Below are 6,901 nucleotides of genomic sequence, written 5' to 3' on the forward strand. Positions count from 1 at the left end.
TCAGAAGACGTCCCTCCCCCTGCCCCCTCCACCCCCACCCCCGGCTTAAACAATGACCATGACCTTTCTTTACCTCCAGTAATTAGTATGACTCCTCAAACATTCTGGTGGCTTCATGATAAGAAACAGCTTCATGAGATGCCAGTGAGTCTGAACCCCAAGTAACCCCCATGCCCTTTGACCCCTCCCTGGGAACATCAAAGGATTTATTGCATTTATATAAGGGAACTCTGCGAGAGAATTTTCAGAGAACTTTACTCAACTGTTGTACCACTGTGTATCTGCGTAATGTAAATTAGATCTGTATTGAGTCGGGTTTTCTCCGCAATAACTGAATAAATCTCTAAAACAAAGTGAAGTCGAAGTCTTTGAAACTTTAAACATCTCTCGACATTTTCAATTCTTCAACAAGAATGGCGAGCCAGGAAGGAGTGCAACTCTGAAAAGATAAATGGAGGGTCCGTGTCAAGCCAGGTGACCTTACCAAGGTAAGCTTAATTTATGGATGCTTCCCCTGCTTGCTACGGTGTTTCGCTGTATTCCGTTGAACGTTGGGAGAGGACGCAAGCCAAACCTGGAGATTTATTATTTTAATGTGTGTATCACATGTGTCTGGATGTAATGCAGGTTGAACTATTGTGAAGATTTGTTTTACCTATTGTGTTGTTTATTGTCCCTGTTGTGTGGATGTACCATATGTGTTGATGTTAATGTTTAAGAATTGGAGGTTGGTGGGCTATCCCATGCATAATGTATGCAAAAACCCTGGAGTCGAAGAGACCGTGACGTGGGTGAACGGAAACCCGTCCAGACTCAGTACTTGCATCACATAAACATATTTACATAAATACAGCTGGATCTGTATTGTATACACACATTTCCTGGGAAAACCACATTTCAAATCTGGCCTCCAAAGCCAGTCGCCGACTGGGCATCCTCTGTCGTGCGGTCCTTCCTTGGCACATCTGAGCTCCTCACCACATACAAGGCTTTCATCCGCAGCTCATTGGAATACTGCTCTCCCCTCTGGGCCGGTGCTCCTGCCTCACACCTGGCACGTCTTCACGCTGTTGAAACCAAAGCGTTCAGAATCATTGGAATCTCCCGTGATGAAGCTACCTCCGAGGGCCTTTCACTTACTCACCGCAGGCAGGTTGGTGGTCTTTCCGTCTTCTACCGACTCCTCTCCGGCCTTGCTCCTCCAGCTCTCTCTGGGCTCTGTCCCCCAAATATTCCTACAGGTCGCACAAGATCTGCCAGCAACCCTCTTATGGTTAAACTGCCAAAATCTAAGCTCTCTGCTCACCTTCACTCTTTCATTCCTCTTTTCTCCCGCCTCTGGAACAAACTCCCTCACTCTCTTCAATCCCACTCCTCCCTCCAGGTCGTTAAAACAGCTGTTCACCACCATCTCTTATCTTCCCCCATCCAAAACCTTGATCTTTTCTACCCCCGCTAATTTCACCCCAAATCCACTTTTTTGAAATACCAACTTCTTTCCTGGAAGTCCTTGGTGTCCTTGTTTTTATACTTCTCCCACCACCCCCGCCTTCCCATGCCGCCTCCCCCCAAGCCCTCTCCCTCCCACACATTCCCGATGTCCCTGCTCTCAAATGTTGTGTTTATGTGCTTCCCCTTCTCTCCCCATCTTGTCTACCGCTCTCCTTTTTATATAGTTTGTTTGTTTGTCTGTTTGATTTGTTTGTGTGATAAATGTTAACTCTTTAACGAGCCTCGATTATGTATACAAAAAAACCCAAAAAACACGCTGGCCGACTGGCCAAAATATGTTGTGTAATCTTAAAAAGTTGTTGTGTTCATGTTTAAGATGTAAATCTAGATTGTGTGATTTTTGTAAATTGTACAGTGCAAATATAGATGGTTGCTCAAACTCACAGAATTAGAATGGATTGGTGTCGTGCACCACTAATTTGTTTTGACATGTGAGTTTGGAATCATGTGATTGGGAGGCAGGACGAGCCTTGAAAAAAAAAGGAAAAAAAAGTGAAGAATCTATGACAATGAATACATTATACATAGTTTGTTTGGAATTAGGTATTACTGTTTGTGATTTTAATCATATTTACCTATTGCTAATGAACTTATTCCTCTTTGATTTGCATTACAAAGACTGCATGATTTATTTATTTTCAAACTATGTTAATCTGAAAGCAAGTTCAAATGCTATTCCTAGTCTTGTTTTGAAATACATGTCTGATTTTGGATCTTATATCCGTGTGAAATATATGAATAAATATAATCTTTTGAATGTTTTAAGAAAAACATCAAACGTTTGAATATGAAGCTGTTATAAGAGAAACAGGATCAGGTAGGGCAGGGCATGGTAATTATATGTCCAGGAGTACCCTACCTGATCCAGAGTGTGTTGAGAGCAGATTCAGATATGGCTGAATGAAGAAAAACTAGCTAACAGCTAAGAGATGGAGTGATAACTGCTTTGGGAAAAGCTACAAACAGCAAATTTCACCACTAATGATGAGGTTACCTGTGGCATACACCCCCCTTAGAGGAATGGCAAAGGCACCTTTCTCGAGAAAATTGGAAAAGGATGTTCACCTTCACCAAGGAAATTCATGTGACCATTTGCCTGGATCACATTGTGATGCGTGGACGAAAGGCGATCACTTGCTTCTGTTCAGTGCTTTGAACATCCATCACGTCAGCAATTGTTGGATGACAACATGTTACCTGCAACTTCTACTGGATGCTGTGACTTGATGTCATTGCTCCATTAATTGCCAGGGAACCAGCATGGAATTGTAAGTGGATGGCCTTGCCTCTTTTCTACACTGGGCCTCCATGACTCCGCTGGTTGTTCTTGGGGTGGGCCACGGACAAATTGAACACCATGGTCCTAACATCACTATGGGTGCACCTGTCATCTCTGATCCACACCTTGCCGGTCGACCAACATCACATGAACACTTGCTGCCCACTCACGATGAGTGAGGAGGCAGGTCAACTACAACTGAACAACGGCCTTGTTCAAGATATACTACAGCTTACGGCAAGGGTGGCAAGGATGCTACATGCGGAGCAGGGCCAGTTCACGACCTTGCCCATTTATCATGATAGTGGAAACCCTATGCGAAATAGTGTAGGTGCTCTGAAGACACCAGAAGAAGATGTTTCATACTTGATTTTCAAACACACAAGTGATCAGCCTTTTTTTCAAACAGAAGTTCAGCATTCACTCTGCAGCAAACGCATTCTGGAATCATAATTGCCAAATGTTGCAGACATTTAATATTGAATTGTGCTGACAGTATTACTTAGATAATGGTGAAATTAATAAAGGAAATCACAGCGATAATGTTTATGGTGAAATGAAAATTGTTTTGCAATTTGCAAGAGGTGAAGTTTGTTTGCAGAAATACTTATGATACAAATGCAATAAACTGAACTATCAACAACGGAGAGATTCGACGAACGAGGGAATGCCTTTTTAGCAATCAGATTCTTCCAGAAGGATGGTGTATTCCTTAGGTATGTAATGGGAAAGTGGACATGCAAGTTTGTAAATGGAAGACCCATTTAATTGTCCTATGAGAAGGAAAAAAAACGGGGGATTGTAGAAGTCCTTTTTCACGGACTTCCTTATTATTGAGAGATTAATAATGTCCCTGTGAGTGAGTTTTTATTCACAGCTAAAATTGTAATTGTGCTTGGATATATATATTTTTAATGCAGAGTACTAACAAAGAAATGAATGTTGTTTGTATTATTATTAAGGTGCTAGAATCTTTAGAAATATGAATTGCCAAAGAAACTGCATTTGAAATTGTGGAACATGGGTATTCTTTGTCATGGAAGCAAATTGGAGAGTGGAGCTCATGTTAACTGATCTGGGAGAGGAGCTTGTGTGATGACCTTTGACCTAGTGCAGATGCCAGCCTTGTTGGAAAGTGCAGACTCAGCTCTTTATCTGAGATTGACCATATGTGAAGGCTTCAGAAGACGTCCCACCCCTGGCTTAATCAATGACTTTTCTTTACCTTCAGTAATTAGTACGACTCCTACAAACATTCTGGTGGCTTCATGATAAGAAACAGCTTCATGAGATGCCAGTGAGTCTGAACCCCAAGTAACCCCCATGCCCTTTGGCCCCTCCCTGGGAACATCAAAGGATTTTTGCATTTATATAAGGGAACTCTGCGAGAGAATTTTCAGAGATCTCTACTCAACTGTTGTACCGCTGTGTATCTGCGTAATGTAAATTAGATCTGTATCAAGTCGGGTTTTCTCCGCAATCATTGAATAAATCTTTAAAACAAAGTGAAGTCGAAGTCTTTGAAACTTTAAACATCTCTAGACATCTTCAATTCTTCAAGATATGTATAATGAGGTAAAGATGAACTGATTCGATTTTGGGTTCACGAGGTCAAAGGCCAAAGGTCAGAGGTCATGTTAGGTAAAAATCCTTTTATCATGATAACTTGTGAACCAGTGATGGGATTCGGACCAAATTTGGTAAAATTGTGTAGAATGATGTAAAGATTAACTTTTTAGATTTTGGGGTCAAGAGGTCAAAGGTTAAAGTCTGTAATATGTCTATAACTTGAATGGCTGAAGTGATCTAATTCAAACTTGGTACAGGTATGTATAATGATGTAGAGATTAACTGATTAGAATTTAGGGCCCCGAAGTCAAAGGCCAAAGGTCAGAGGCCATATCAGGTAAAAATGTGATAACTTGAGAACAGCCAAATGGATTTAAATCAAACTCGGTACAGGTATTATAATGATGTAATAATGTGGGTGGAGGCATATCGGTCGACGTTGTGATGTCGAAGAGTGTCGTTCTATTTTAAGGATAAAACAAAGTAAAAAAACACTTTCCATAAGAGTAATTACATCTCTTCTATTGGAGTTGTAGATGGTGGCTTGCAAACCGAGCCTCAAGGGTGGTTTACAGAAACGTTTTTTTTAAATAACAATAAATACAATGTGTAGGGAGGTGCAATTCGCTGCACGTGATGTGCAACATGCGCAGAGTAACATGAGTGTTCATTTACATCCGTAGGATGAAATAAAGAAGATCTAAGCACACCTATCATTAGGCCGAGATTTCAGATGTTGGCACGGTCATGCCGCTGCTCCGTGGAATAAACTGTTCCAACCCGTCATTTTTGACGGGCTTTTTACTCGTAAACTAATAGCAGTATGTCCACCCTTTTCTTTCAAAACTGTTGAAAATATTCCCAGGACACTTCCAAATATATTTAAACAAATTATTGTGGAATAGTGTTCCATGCTTCCTCCAAGACCTTACGAAGATCTTCAAAGTTGTAGGGCTCCTTTTTTACTTTTTCTTTGTCAAATAGTCTCATTCAGCTTCAATGATACTGAGATCTGGTCTTTGAGGGGGCCATTCCATGCATTAAAGGACTCCAGCTTGGATCATTATGTTTTGCATCATTATCTTGATATAAAATGAAGTTTGAACCAATAAATGATGCACTACTGGCACTGGGGATAGCATGGTGCAATAATATGTGTTTGTACCTTACTCCAGTCAATATATCATCTATTTTTAGCAATATTCCAGAAACTTTGAGAGACTTTTTCCACCTTCGAGAGACTGATGGAGCATGTCCTGAGTGGCATGTCATTGCAATCATTCCTGGTATCCTTAGATGACATCCTGGTGCACATTAAACATTTGAACAAGCCACCAACTACTTGGACCAGGTATTCTGGCTCCTGAGAAAGGCAAGCTTGAAGTTTTTGCCCCAGGGTGCACTTTGTTTGCCAAAGAGGTGGCCTATCCAGCTAAGGTAAGAGTGGTAGAACAGTGACCCATACCTCGATTTGTATGTCACCATGGGAAGAGCTGCACACTGACAAAGAGTGAAACTTTGAGAGCCAATTGCTCAGAGGTGTGCAGTCCATTATCAATTTGAAAGAGGAGAACAATGACCCAAAAACCTCAGCCTGAAGGGATTGTGGGAAGGTTTATTAGGCGTTTGTTACAACAACTGGCCTTATTTACCACCTTGCATCAGGATTAAAGCAACGAACATCTCCCGTATCTGTTGATGGCCTGCAGGACCTACCAGCATGGAGCCACCAATTTTTTTTATTTATTAAAAACCATATTCGAAGTGAACCAACAGGTCTCAGTATTGTGAAAATTCATGCTGAACAAGTCCTAAACCCTGCAACAGTCAGGCTGCTGCTGAAATATCAGGCAACAAAAAGAAAGTAAGAACCTGACTCAACACTTTAAACCTGACCTTCAATCCGTGTAAGTCTTACATCTGTTATAGTCACTTATGAAAGCCCTTTTTTTAGAAAACGTCTTAATCCTTTTCTGCAATCAACTCACACAACCCACGCACACATTTCATCTGCAGCTCAATGGAATACTGTTCTCCCCTCTGGGCCGGTGCTCCTGCCTCACACCTAGCTCGGCTTCACGCTGTTGAAACCAAAGCTTTCAGAATCATTGGAATCTCCTGCGATGACGCTAACTCCGAGGGCCTTTCACTCACTCACTGCAGGCAGGTTGGTGGTCTTTCTGTCTTCCACCGACTCCTCTCCGGCCTTACTCCCCCAGCTCTCTCTGTGTTCTGTCCCTCAAATATTCCTACAGGTCGCACAAGATCTGCCAGCAACCCCCTTATGGTTAAACTGCCAAAATCTAGGCTCTCTGCTCACCTTCACTCTTTCATTCCTCTTTTGTCCCGCCTCTGGAACAAACACCCTCACTCTCTTCAATCCAACTCCACCCTCCAGGTCTTTAAAACAGCTGTTCACCACCATCTCCTATCTTCCCCCATCCAAAACCTTGATCTTTTCTATCCCCGCTAATTCACCCCAGACCCACTTTTTTGAAATTCCAACTTCTTTCCTGGAGGTCCTTGCAGTGTCCATATGTT

The 6,901-nt window shown here is 41.9% G+C and overlaps 1 long non-coding RNA gene across 1 annotated transcript; it reads left to right on the forward strand.

The window, feature by feature from the left end:
• The first annotated feature begins 270 nt into the window (after positions 1 to 270).
• Positions 271 to 4,296, forward strand: LOC137412416 (uncharacterized). Its single transcript, XR_010981485.2, has 2 exons — positions 271 to 488; positions 2,529 to 4,296. It is a non-coding gene; the product is annotated as an uncharacterized LOC137412416 (long non-coding RNA).
• The last annotated feature ends 2,605 nt before the right edge of the window (positions 4,297 to 6,901 follow it).

This window comes from Myxine glutinosa, chromosome 14 (assembly GCF_964187855.1).
Source record: "Myxine glutinosa chromosome 14, kmMyxGlut1.1, whole genome shotgun sequence".
In the NCBI taxonomy this organism is placed as follows: domain Eukaryota; kingdom Metazoa; phylum Chordata; class Myxini; order Myxiniformes; family Myxinidae; genus Myxine; species Myxine glutinosa.